Source organism: Macrobrachium rosenbergii, chromosome 21 (genome assembly GCF_040412425.1).
Source record: "Macrobrachium rosenbergii isolate ZJJX-2024 chromosome 21, ASM4041242v1, whole genome shotgun sequence".
In the NCBI taxonomy this organism is placed as follows: domain Eukaryota; kingdom Metazoa; phylum Arthropoda; class Malacostraca; order Decapoda; family Palaemonidae; genus Macrobrachium; species Macrobrachium rosenbergii.
The window spans coordinates 3,585,583-3,600,411 of record NC_089761.1 but is presented as its reverse complement, the minus strand read 5'-3'; the positions used below and the strand labels follow the sequence as shown (position 1 = coordinate 3,600,411).

Below are 14,829 nucleotides of genomic sequence, written 5' to 3'. Positions count from 1 at the left end.
ATTTGAGTAATAAAAATATCCTTAACACAAACTCATTCATCCATTCTTATTTTTAAAACTTGGTGACATTATTAAATAAATTTTTTTGTTTTAAATATAAATATATATATATATATATATACTTATATAAAGGAAATATTCCTTTTATATATATATACATAAAAACACGATGAAAAGAAAAAATGAAAATAATAATGATGTTAAAATAATAAAAAAAGATTTTCTTATAAAACGACCTTCTGTTCCTATTTTAAAAACTACTAGAGATTCTTTTATATTTTTCAATTTAGAAGTTGATGATTGTACTGGATTTTCGCCATTTTTAACAACGAAAGAACGTTATCGTACACCCGTCATAACGTATGTTTGGAGTAAATAGTTTAGGAAATTCAGTATGTTGTCACGTTCATGGTTTTTATCCATATTTTTACGTTAACGTTCGAAAAGTTTGATCTTCATCAAGTAAATAATTTTAAAATGACATTAAATGATAAAGTTTCTAATAAATTACGCTGTTTAAATGGATTAATTGCCAAATTTATCACGTCTGTGGAAATAGTATCTAAACAGAATTTATATGGTTATAATTTCAATAATGAAAAGACCAATTATTTTAAAATAACTGTATCATTACCCAAGATAATTCGTGATGTACAGCGCATTTTAATAGAAGAGAAAAGTGTTTTTTATTTTAAAGATTATGAAAAGGTTCAATTTTATGAAGCCAATGTTGACTTTATACTAAGATTTATGATTGATACAAACATATTTGGTTGTTCTTGGATAGAATTACCACGAAGAAAATGGATCGTTAGAAATGAAAAATTAAAAGAAACAAAATGTCAAATTGAAATTGACGTTTTACAAAGTAATGTCTTGGGTCACGATCCCACTCAAACGCATTGGGCTAGTAGCATCGGACCTCTAACTACTCTTTCATTCGACATTGAATGCGCTGGTAGAAAAGGAATTTTTCCTACGCCAGATATTGATCCTATTATTCAAATAGGTAACGTTATTATAAAACACGGACAAAAAAATGATAATGATGATGATCAATATTCACATGTTATTTTTGTCTTGGGTGAATGTTCACCCATTGATAATGCTAAAATATATACTTTTCAATCCGAGAAAGAAATGTTGGAAACTTGGTCTCGTTTTGTTCAAAATGTAGTGGATCCCGATGTTATTACAGGATACAATATAAACAATTTTGATTTGACATATTTGGTGGAAAGAGCTAATCATTTAAATTCTAATCAATTTTATCTTAGTCGAATAGTGGGTTTAAAATCAACCGTTACTACAAAGACTTTTGAAAGTAAGCAAATAGGTAAAGCTATTAACAAAGTCATAAATATAGAAGGTAGATGTATATTGGATGTATTAAATGTTATTAAAAGAGATTATAAATTACGTTCTTACAGTTTAAATGCAGTTTCTCAACATTTTTTAAAAGAACAAAAGGATGATATTCATCACACACAAATATCAGTTTTACATCACAAGAACGCTCAAACGAGACGAAAATTGGCCGTGTATTGTTTAAAAGATGCGTTTTTACCTTTGAAATTAATAGATAAATTAATGTTATTTATCAATTCTATCGAAATGGCTCGCGTAACGGGAGTTCCTCTTTCTTTTATTCTTACGCGGGGTCAACAAATTAAAATCATTTCTCAACTTCTTAGAAAATGTTCAAAATATGGTGGTGGTGGTAATGATGATGATTTTATAATTCCTTCGTGCGAGGACCGAGAAAAGGGGAACGATTATCAAGGAGCTACTGTGATAGATCCAATAAAAAGGATTTTATAACGATCCTATTACCACGCTAGATTTCTGCGCTTTATATCCTACAATTATTATGGCTCATAATCTATGCTATTCAACGTTGCTTAATAATAATAAGCATACAGCCTTATCGAGTGATAATTATACTAAAACACCATCAGGTAATTATTTCGTCAAACCTCATATACGTAAAGGCTTACTTCCTCAGATATTTGAAAATTTACTCTTAGCTCGGAAAAAGCTAAAAATGATTTGAAAAGGGAAACGGATCCGTTAAAAGAAAGGTATTAGACGGCCGTCAATTAGCTTTAAAAATATCTGCAAATTCCGTTTATGGATTTACGGGTGCCCAAGTTGGTAAATTACCTTGCGTCGAAATTTCGCAAAGCGTTACGGCATTTGGACGAGAAATGATTATGTTTACTAAAAACAAGATTGAAGAAAAATATACAATTGCCAAAGTTATTTATGGAGATACGGATTCAGTAATGATAAATTTTGGCGTAAAAACCGTTCAAGAAGCCATAATGTTAGGTCAGGAAGCGGCGGATAACGTTACGAAGCATTTTATTAATCCCATTAAATTAGACTTTGAAAAGGTTTATTGTCCATATTTACTTATCAATAAAAAACGTTACGCGGGCCTGTATTATACTCGACCAGATACTTTTGATAAAATTGATTGTAAAGGAATAGAAGCAATTCGTAGAGATAATTATCATCTCGCCGCCAACTTAATAGCAGAAATTTTAAAAATAATTCTCATTGAACGAGATATGGAAAGGCTGTTACACTAGTCAAACAAACCATTTCAGATTTACTTAATGACCGAATTGAGTTAAGTCAACTGATAATAACTAAAGAATTGACAAAAACTCAAAAAGAATACAAAGTAAAACAAGCCCAAGCGGAATTGGCCAATAAAATGGCCATTCGAGATTCTGGAACAGCGCCCACACTTGGAGATCGAATTCCTTACGTTATTATATCAACAACAACAACGTCTAAAAAAAAATACCTTTATATCAAAAGGCTGAAAACCCCGATTTTGTTTTGAAAAATGGTCTTCAAATAGATTATGAATATTATTTATTAAATCAAATTAAAAATCCTCTATTACGGATATTTGATCCTATCCTTGGAAAGGACACTGAACAAATTTTATTACGAGGTGATCATATGATTATTATAAAAACGGAAAAGAATTAAATGTTTTAAAAATACGACTACAATGTACAAATTGTCAAAAATTTATTAATCAAAATAACAAAAATTTATTATGTATTCAATGTAGAAAAATAATAAAAAATAGTATTATTATTCATTGCATAAAGGATTTTTTTATTATATATATATGTTATTATTATATATATATTTTTTTTTTTTCTCTAACAATGGTGAAAAAATTCATTTTAAACATTTAATATTTTTTATTTATTATACAAGATAATCTTTTCAACAATTTTTTCCTTTGATTTTTCTTTGTACTATTAACTCTTCTTTTCCCTCCAACAAATCAGTTTTTAAAAGTTTATTATTCTCTTTTCTCAAAGCTTTACATTCCTCTAAAAGTTGGGACAAATCATTACATTCATTTAAAAGTTTGGATAATTCTATTCTATTTGCTAGGGTGGGAGGTAACCATACTTTTGGACAAGTATTTACAGCGATCGTTGGTGATGATGTTAGTCAAAGTCTAAACATTTTGATCCAGCAACTTCCCAAGATGATACCACCATATTTGTTTTCTCTGCAATATGAATTCAAAATGCGTACACATGTATATATAAATGTAAATGAAAAATAATAAAAAAAATAATAATAAATAATTATTACTTTTATATTAATAAAATATTTTTATTTTATTTTTTTTTCATTACACTAAATAACCTTTTCTAGTAAAAAAATAATAATAAATAATTATTACTTTTTATATTAATAAAATATTTTTATTTTATTTTTTTCATTTTGTTATTCAGTATCAAATTGATAGCTGAAAATTTTTTTATTATTATTAATAAAAAAATGTAGCTATTTTTATTTATTATTATTATTACATTAAATATTTTTTTATATTTTGTAGATATATATAATGTTAATAAACTTTTGTCAATATATATAAAATAATAATTATATATATTAAATAAAATAATTATATATATTAAATAACCGTTTTTAGTAAATTTTTTGTCGTGTCAAGAATCATAATTTTTATTTTTAATATGTTTTTATATGAATAAAAATCATCAATAGATGACAAAGACAAAAAAATTATTTTTATTATTTTATATGAATTAATTCTGAATATGGAATATACACAACAATTTTCCCATCAAACAATTCGAGAATACACGGTGTATTAGATATCCTCTGCTGATCATCGTCGTACTTTTTTATAGGATGAATGACTGAAAAATTATAATTTTTTATATCTCTTAAATTCAAGATATCCCTTTCTCGTTGAATATTAAAATCAAAAAAACTTTAAATGAGACTTTAACTTTAAAAATTCAATACCCTGTTGATTGGTTATAACAGACATGTCATTATTAGAAGAATAATGATATGTCATTTTTTAATTCATATATATTTATTTAGTCATGAAGAAATATATATATTTTTCATTTATTCTATATATATATATAATTTATATATATATGTTTTTATATAATAAAAATATTATATATATATATGTTTGTTTAATAAAATATATATATATATATATATATACGACTTAAAAAATGAACAGTTGTGTAAATTCTTCTACTATATTTCATTTCATTAGTGAACCTACAAGTAGTTTGAAAATTTATAAAACAGGGTTAGAAAAATATAAGCAATACAAAGTAAATTATGATAAAAAGAATCTAGTACTTTCATTGCCCGGGTTAATAAAAGTTTTTTATAAAAATAATAAAGAATTGTATAACGTGTCTTTTATTGATGTATTAAAAGTAATATTACCAGATGAAAATTATAAATTTTTAACATTTGAAAACTTTTTATAACTTATATTATCAATCATATTTTTCACCTTTTATTTAAAAAAAATAATAAACCATTGAGGTTATATTAAGTCCTATTATTTAAAAAAATATATAAACCATTGAGGTTATATTAAGTCCTTTATATATATATATATATATATATATATATATATATATATATATATATTAATAAAAAAATGGGAGTTCATTATTTGATAAATCACTTAAAAAAAAAATTATTTTATTCCAATTTCTTTTTGTAATGATAATAATAATAATAATAATAAAATTTTAAAAATGATAAATTGAATTTTATTGGAGTAGACAGTACACATTTTTACATCAAACAGCAATAATAAAAAATAATGATTATTTAGATTTTAATGCTGAAATATTGAGTGATGCCATTTTGCATTACGTTGCGCAAGTATGTAATTTTTTCAAGTTGAAGATGGTAGTAATATTACTTTTTTTGGCCGTTGATGGATACCCTCCGGTTTCAAAACATAAAGTGATCGTTATAGATGATGAAAAAATATTTACAAATTAATTAATGTAGGCAAATTATTTAAAAATAGTTTTAAACTATTGGAGGAAAAAATGACACGAGATTTAAAAAACATAAAATTTAATTTTTGTAACAAATCTTGAATCTGATATTCAAGTGCGTGGAGAAGGAGAAATTGAACTTTTAAATTTGCTAGAAATTTATCATCATCTACTAATAATAATGATGATGATGGTAAAAGTGTTATTATTTCTCTTGATTCTGATGTTTTAGCAATGATGACATTTTTTAAAAATTCAGAAATTATTCTCGTTACTCCTAATTTCAAAACAGGCATAGGACTTTTATACAACTTGGATAATTTATCTAATGACTTAAAATTAAATTATTATCAACTTATAAATTATGTTATTTTACATTTTATATTTTTTGAAGTGATTACAATTCTGGGTTATTATTAAATTATAATGATGAAACCAAAAATGTGATATATAAAGCTGTTACTGAATCATCAACTAAAATGAATTTTAATGACGTCTTACAAATTGCTAAATTATGTAATGATACTTTTAATGATAATGATGAAAAAAAAAATGTTTATTTTTTTATAGAAGCCCTTTGTGCTATAACTTATTACCTCTCTTTAGGTGAAAATAAAAATATTTTAAAATTTCCTTCTTATTTAAAAAAATAAATATAATTTAGCAATTTTAATTTTTATCCTTCATAAATAATTTGTCCTATACGGTCCTTTTTATTAATATCATATTTATTATTAGATAAATTATTTAATACAATATCACCATTTTTATCTCCGCCAATTACGATAATTGATGATTTTGAAGCTAAGCCAGATCATTTCTAGCGTATCTAATATAATAATGCAAAGAAAAAGAGAGATGAGGAAATTTTATACCTGTAGAAATAGTAATAACATCATTTCCATTTATCGTCATGTTTTGAGGTGAAAAAACGTCCCAAGCAACAGACCCCTCGTCATTTTTTTTACGCCAATATTCAGTACCACCGTTGTTATTATCTTTATTATTATTATTTTTTTGTTCATTATTATTATCATTTATTAAATATTTTAACAATCTAGCTATAGCTATAATATCACCCACTTTAACATTTTTTTCTTTTGTTTTTGAAAAATTATACATTATTATTCCTATATTACCCGAATAATCTCTATCAATAATTCCTCCCAATACGTCTACATCTTGATCTTCGTCCGGTTTACTTTCTAGTTTGATGTAAAAATTATTATTATTATTATTATAATTTAAATTAATATTCGTAAATATTAATCTTTTTTCTAGGGGTGGTATATTTACATTAATAGGACTAAATATTTCATAATAAAAATTTTCATAATTTTTTTGTGGAGAAATTGCAGAGAAATTTAATTTTTTTATATTCCATTTATATATATATATATATATATATATATATATATATATATATATATATATATATATATATATTTATATATATTATATATATTTAAATTTTTAGATTAGTTTTATTTTATTTTATTTTAGAAAATTTTTTATTAATAAAAACTTTTAATAATGAAAAAATTTTAAATTGTATTTAAATTATTATTAAATTTCATTTTAAAAATTATTGTTTTTAGAGGATTGTATATATACTTTTATTATTATTAAATTTTATTTATATATATATATATAAATAAAATATAATAAAATGGTAATGTCATTTTGTTTAGCTTAAAAGGGTTGATAGTTGTCAATCTTGCATTAGTCTAGTTTAAACTTTGTCGTGGTATAATTTCTGTTGTAAAAAAAATTTATTTAAAAAATGCCAACCCCAATAGAAAATGATTTATTTTTAACAGACGACGACGATGATGATGATGATGAGATGAAAGAAGATGATAATTTTAACGAACAAAAAATGGCTGAAGAATTGTTTACTGCCATCAATAATATTAGGATGGATAAAGAAAACGATGAAGGTTCCTGGAATCCAACAGAATTTGATGATTCTTTATTACCACAATCACAAATATCTTCCTCTTCTATTACAACAATACAACAACAACAACAACAACGACAGTTATCACCAGAAGAGGAAGACCTGTTACAAATAGCAGAATTGGCAAAAAAGGAGGAGCGATAATACAACAACAACAACGACAGTTATCAAAGAAGAGGAAGACCTGTTACAAATAGCAGAATTGGCAAAAAAAGGAGCGATAATACAACAACAACAACGACAGTTATTGGCAGAATTGGCAGAAAAAGGAGCGATAATACAACAACAACTAGCAGAATTGGCAAAAAAAGGAGCGATAATACAACAACAACAACAGTTATCATCAGAATTACAACTAGTAAAATTGGCAGAAAAAGATGAAGATCTGTTACAACAACAGTTATCGGCAGAAAAAGAAGCGATAATACAACAACAACAACAACAATTATCACCAGAATTACAACTAACAGAAAAAGAGGAAGATCTGTTACAACAACAGTTATCACCAGAATTGGCAGAAAAAGAGGAAGATCTGTTACAACAACAGTTATCACCAGAATTGGCAGAAAAAGAGGAAGATCTGTTACAACAACAGTTATCACCAGAAAAAGGAAGATCTGTTATCACCAGAATTGGTAGAAAAAGAAGCGATAATAATACGATAATACAACAACAACAATTATCATCAGAAAAAGAGGAAGAGTCAAGGATTGTAATGCAACAAATGTCTGATGAAGATTTAGTAATCGCAATCACAAAGAAACAATCCTCTGAGACAAACTGCAGCATTAATAATGAAGAATCAATAAAAATTTACAAAACATTTATACACAAGTATCATCATATAGTGAGAAGGAAAGAAATGATGATAGCAGCAGTAATAGTGATAGCAGCAGTAGTAGTGATAGTAGTAGTGATAGATAGTAGTGATAGTAGTGATAGTGATGATGATTCATCTTATGATGATGACAAAAAACGTGTTGAAAAAGAAAAAAAAATTTCAAGAGTTTATAGTGCTGATGATGGTGGTAGTGTTGTTGAAAAGAGAAAATTATCATCAATAGTTTATGATAGTGATGATGACATCGGTGTTGTTGAAAAAAAGAGAAAATTATCATCAACAGATGATGACATCGGTGTTGTTGAAAAAGAAAATTATCATCAACAGATGATGACATCGTGTTGTTGAAAAAAGAAAAAATTATCAGTTTATGATAAAAAGAAGAAAAAAATTATCTTCTACTGATGATGATGATGATGATTTACACTTGTGTAACAACAGTAGTACTCATTCAGATCAAAGTTTGAAAAAGAAAAGAAAAATCTAGAGATGGTGAAAAGTTTCATAATGAAGAGAAAAATAACAACAGTAGCAGCAGTAATGGTATAAAGTTTAACATTAATATAAAAAATGATCATGATATTAAAGTGAATGACACTCTTCTAATCATTGAAAAAACAAAAAATGTTTCTTGTTCTTCACCGATAACTCGATGTCTAGTAGTTTATGAAAATTCCCCAGTATGTCATAAACGCATTATAATAGAGTATAATTCAGACTATATTTATTCTGATGAATACGATAGTTTCAATCTATCCTTTTATGGACAAGATAATATAATTGAAGCAGTAATGAAAGACCAGTCTATACCAATACGTGTTGAAATGCATAATCGTATAAAAACCAAAGATTTACGCAATTGTATACGATTGGTGCAAGATCTTTAATGTAAATACAATATAGATACATTGGAATACCAAACTCGCAATGAAACATGGTTTAAAAAATTATACGATGCCAACAAGTTTGTTTCCAAATACAAACAACAAAGTGATATAAATTGGAAAGACTTTTGTGCTGCTGAAAAAGGAACAACAACTGATGAAGTTAAAAGAGAATATGAAACAAATTTTAAAAAATATTTTGGTAGTTTAAAACTAAAAGATATTTTAACAACTAATGGTATAGGAAAAGCAGATTATCATTTCATTTGTCAGAGTTTAGGCAACAACTTTCCTTTGTCTCCCAAACATAATGGAGATCGTGTTGTTTTTGAAAACTTTTTAAATTTATTCATTACTACACAGAAGGCAAACATAAGAACAATAACAACAACAAATGATGATGATGATGATGATGATGGTTATCAACTCTCAATAAAATGTAAAAAAGATGATGTGTATCTGTTTTTGAGGAAAAATCTTTTTGTTATTTTCTCAAAAGATGCATTGGTTAATGTTAAAAATTCCTCAAATTTAAATCTGTTATGTAAAGATGTCTTGAATAATTTATTCAAAAATTATCAAGAAATGATAATAACAGAGGATCAGTTTCATGTTGCCATCTCAATTAATAATGATGATAACAATTATGATAATGATTATGATGATAAAGAAATTAAGAATAATATCGGTCAAAAAAGAATTAATAATGAAATAAGATTAATAAATAATGATATAATATATATAATTGTACCATTTGTAAATAATTTAATTTACTTTTTGAAAAGGTATTATAATAAACATTATTCTAGTGTTGTAATTGAAAAAAAATGGAAGAAGAAAAAGAAGTTGTCATTGTTGTTGAATCTAATAGAAGATAAATAAGTTTATATATATATAATATATAGTAATGTATATATATAATAATAATATAATGTATATATATATATATAAAAATTGTATATTTTTTAAAAACATAAATGTAAAAATATATCTGTAAAACAATATAAATAAAATAATAAAATTATAAAAAAAAAATTTTTATTTTATCACATTTTAATAAGGTCTTACGTTTATTTTTTTATTTTATATATAAAAAACAAAATGGTAGTAATAGATACACGTGGAGTATTTAATAATCAACACAGGCAATGGGACCTATTCAATGGAGAAAGAGACGGTCATCCATTTTATTGTTTGGATTGTAATAAAAAAGATGTGAATGATAGTATATTAGAATTAATGTTGAGATTACATATAACTTTTAAATTACAAATTGAAAATGATAATTTTTCTCGGCTTTTTAATAAGTATAAAGAAATAAAATTTAATTTACTTTATCAAAAGGAAATCATTAATAATAATAAAGATATTAAAAATGAAACAGATTTAGTGGATTATTTTCTAAGAAAAAAACTTATTTTAGGTGTAGGTTTTACCTTGACATCATTATTTGAACCAAATCTTTCACAAACATCTTTTATCATTCCTATTCTTAAAGAAGGGAAAATGTGGCAACTATTAATCCACAAAAAATCCTTAAAAAGGGACGCAACCTGCGTTGATAGAGACGAATGGTTTTCGTATACTTGGTTTCCTTTAAAATGTCTATTTTGTCAAGATTATCCAAGAGATTTATATCCTGGTAATTTTGTAATAAATCAAAATATATTGTATATGAAATCGTTTATCTGGGTAGATAAACGTAAAATTCACATTAGAAATATAAAAAGAAAAAGGTTAATAATAATGAAAAACAACAACAACGATACAAACAATTTATTATGTATAATGAATCAACCATTATTCATTGGCCTTTTTAGAAAATTATTACACAACAGTAATGGATAATAATGCTTTGAACAATACGGCTAGTTACAGTATGGGTGACGTGTTTATTTCCTTTATTGATATTTTAATCGCAAAAATTCAAAAAATAAATAAACAAAATGAAATTATAAATAAATTGAAACCATTTTATTATTATAGCAATAAAAAGAAAAATAATAATAATACAAGTTTTTCATCTTTGGACATAAATTTTCAAGATTTAATCAACATGTACAAGATTTGTAAACGAAAAAAATATGAAATCATTAATGGTGAAAATATAAAACTTAAATCAGAAGATTCATCATCAAATAAAAAAATAATAATAATAATAATGATGATGATGATGATGATCCAGAAAGAGAATTAATTAAGTTAATATTATCAAAAAATAAAGATTTATTAAATAATGTAGATTTGACTAAAAAATAATTAAATGGTTTCATTTTCCTCGGGGACCTATAACTGAAATATCCCTTATTAATAACCTATCTCAAATGATTAAAATGGGTGAAACTGATATTACCATTTCTCAGACGAGTATACTAGATAAAGACTACATTAATTTTGACAGACAAAAACAAGACGTGCGTCGATAATTGGAACTGGCAATTATTTAGATTTTCATAGAATTGGTCGATTTACTAAAAATGCGCCTACTAATTCTTATCACAATATTTGCGGAATAGCTTGCTCCATACAGAAAATGTTGACCAAAGACTCAAAAACTACAAAACCTAAATACATAAACAAAGATAATTTAGGTTTTATAGATTTGATCATAACGGGGATACGCCTAAAAATTCTGGACTAGTATTAGAATCCGTAATCGACTGCTTCATTTCAAGACCGGGAGCGGTGATTAATGAGTACAACAACAACATGGACAAAATTTTATATAAATTATTTCCTAATGGATGTTGTAAAATTTCCCATCCTGAAAAGATTAAAAATTATTTACCAGACGATGAAAAATTTATTTATATATGTATCAATCACGTTTTATATCGAATTATTCCCCAAATTCCCGCTATATTAACGGAGCGACAACTACGATATCTTTACGATCAATTTTTGCATGATTTAAATTATTATAGAATGACTCAATATGCCTTAAAAATTCTCATTCCATTTATTGAATTAACGGAAGAAAAAGAAAATAAATTTTGGGTTTGTACGAGTTTTAGTAAGAATTTTTACAAGTTGCACGTAGATGGGTTATTTTATTCACCTAGGGAATATTGTTTATTAATTAATAATAATAAAAATAAAATACCAAACTTATTCGGTCCTTCTCTCCGTTTGACACCATTTCCCACACATTGTCATTTACCACGTATCGGTCACGCAGCTTATACCGCCAAAATTTTATCGAACGCCCACAAATTCTTTATCAATAGGAGAATTACATCAAAAATCTCAAACGGTGGCCTTTTATTCATCTAAATCTTATCCTACAGAATTGATTAATCAACCAGGATGGTTTCAAAAATTTTAATCGCTGGGGTTTTAATAATCAAGAGGATGGTATTACAGTTAGAAGGGGGCGATTGATAATGGTAAATTTTCGGCCGTTTCGTACGAAACAGCTTCCATAAAACTCGTATATAATAATAATATTTTTGCTTCGTCGTGTATATCTTTTAAACCTTTGATAAAAAAATCTGACATTTTACGTATAGGAATGCCCATAGGATTATTTGAAGTCACAAATAATAATAATAATGAAAATAGTTTTTTATATCTTCAAGAATCATTCGAAATTACGATAGAAATATTTTCTCCCGAATTGATTGTAAAAATTTTACAAACGACAAAAAATGGTAATGAAAAGGAAATTATTATAAAAACGAAAGAAACTATTACCTTTTTTCACGATGTTCCAAATAACTGGACTATATTTGTTTTTTGGATAGGTACTAAACAACAACAAATGCAAGAAGAACAACAAATATTTTTTAAAAAAAGGAAAGAGCATCTTTCCCTTTCCTCTCAAAGAAAACTCGGTAACTATAGATGTGAAAATATTAAATGTGATAACATTGAAAATGCTTCTTATTTTAAAATGTATTTATGTTATTTCGCAAACTCAGTTTATACCTTCTGTCGGTGATAAATTACAAACTACTACTACGAATAAAGGCGTCATTGTGGATATAATCTCGGATGAAAACATGCCCTTTGTCATTCATCCTCAAACAAAAAAGAATATTATACCAGATTTAATAATTAACCCATTTTATTTAAAAAGGCAAACGTTGGATAATATTTTAATTACGGGATTTAATTTAACGAATAAAAAAAAGAATCCATATTTAAACAATTCTTTTCTTTTTAACATTAATGATGCTATTCATTATATAGAACTGGGTAATGAATTAGTTACTGGTGATTTGATAAATCCCGTCGGGTTTACCCTATATAAAACCTATTATTTTGTCTAATAATAATAAAAATCAGCGGTAGATTATAAAAAAGAAAGGAACAATTAAATGAAAATGATGGATTTATTTACGTAATGAGAAAAATCCCAATGATCCCTTTATACCTCACGAAATTGTCAAAGGAAGTCTATATACCACTAGGTATTTTATTGTAAACAACCACAAGGCGACTTCCATGATGCAATGTTCGCATCCTGATGAAATTGTAAGAATGGAATTTTCAGGGCCCCCACTCGAGGTAAAAAGGAGGATTTGCTACGGGACTTCAAGAACAAATGGCTTTTAGTGGAATGGGTTTGGCGGTTTTAATAGCGATATTAGTCAAATTAGATCCGAAACTTGTATTTTACCCATTTGTAAAAATAATAAAAAAAAAAAACGATAATGAATTTATAAACTTGTTCAAATACTTTTAAACGAATACACGATGAATTTATTCAATCTAATATAGACGTTGAATTTGGCGTTACAAATTATCAAAAAATTTCGTTGGTTAAATAATTATATTTAAAAAATATATATATATACACTTTATTTAAAAATAAAAATCTGGGGGTGATACACACCTTTATCCACTTAATAATTATATATATATATATACACTCTAGCAACACATTTTATTTTAAAAAATAAATTTTAATTCATCTTAAAAATTTCATTATTAAAAACTCTACTCTGGGTGGTATATATCTTTATCCACATTTTTAATATTGATTCATCTTAAAAATTTTTATTTTTCATTATAAAAAAAAACTAGGGTTGTACACATCTTATTTTAAAAACTCATATTATTAAAATTTCAAATATTATTTTTTAATAAATTATTATTGTAGTTTTAAAAAATATATTATATATATATATACACTCTAACAACATTTTATTTTAAAAAATATTTTAATTCATTTGAAAATTTTCATTATTAAAAACTCTATTGGTACACATCTTTATCCACATTTTTAATATTGATTCATCTTAAAAATTTTATTTTCATTATAAAAAAACTAGGGTTATACACATCTTATTTTAAAAATCATATTATTAAACTTTCAAATATTATTTTTTTAATAAATTATTATTTGTAGTTTTTATAATATATATCTTTTATAAAAACAATAATAAAACTTTATTATTATATATATATTCTTATATATATACTTATTATTTTTTTGTATTTTATATAAATAATATTTTTTTATATTTATATTATTATATAATAATAAATAAATTTTTGTATTTTAATTAAATTATATATATAATTATATATATATATATATATATATAATATATATATATATATATATAAATAAAGATATAATAAACGTGGTAATATAATACTAATAATGACTTTGATTAATCTAAAAAATTTTGTTTTTGATTTAAAATATTCAATCAAAAATGTATATGACAAGTATTTTATTTTGGAAAACAATAATAATAATTTATTAATTTTAAAACATTTAAAAAATGTATATGCAACTTTAACATTAGCCGTTTTGGCTGCTACAATTGGAGGATGTACACATTCATTTGACATTATTAA

General features: G+C 24.9%; 1 pseudogene; it reads left to right on the top strand.

Moving 5' to 3' along the window:
• Positions 1–470: 470 nt before the first annotated feature.
• Positions 471–7,753, top strand: LOC136849555 (DNA polymerase delta catalytic subunit-like; annotated as a pseudogene).
• Positions 7,754–14,829: the final 7,076 nt, after the last annotated feature.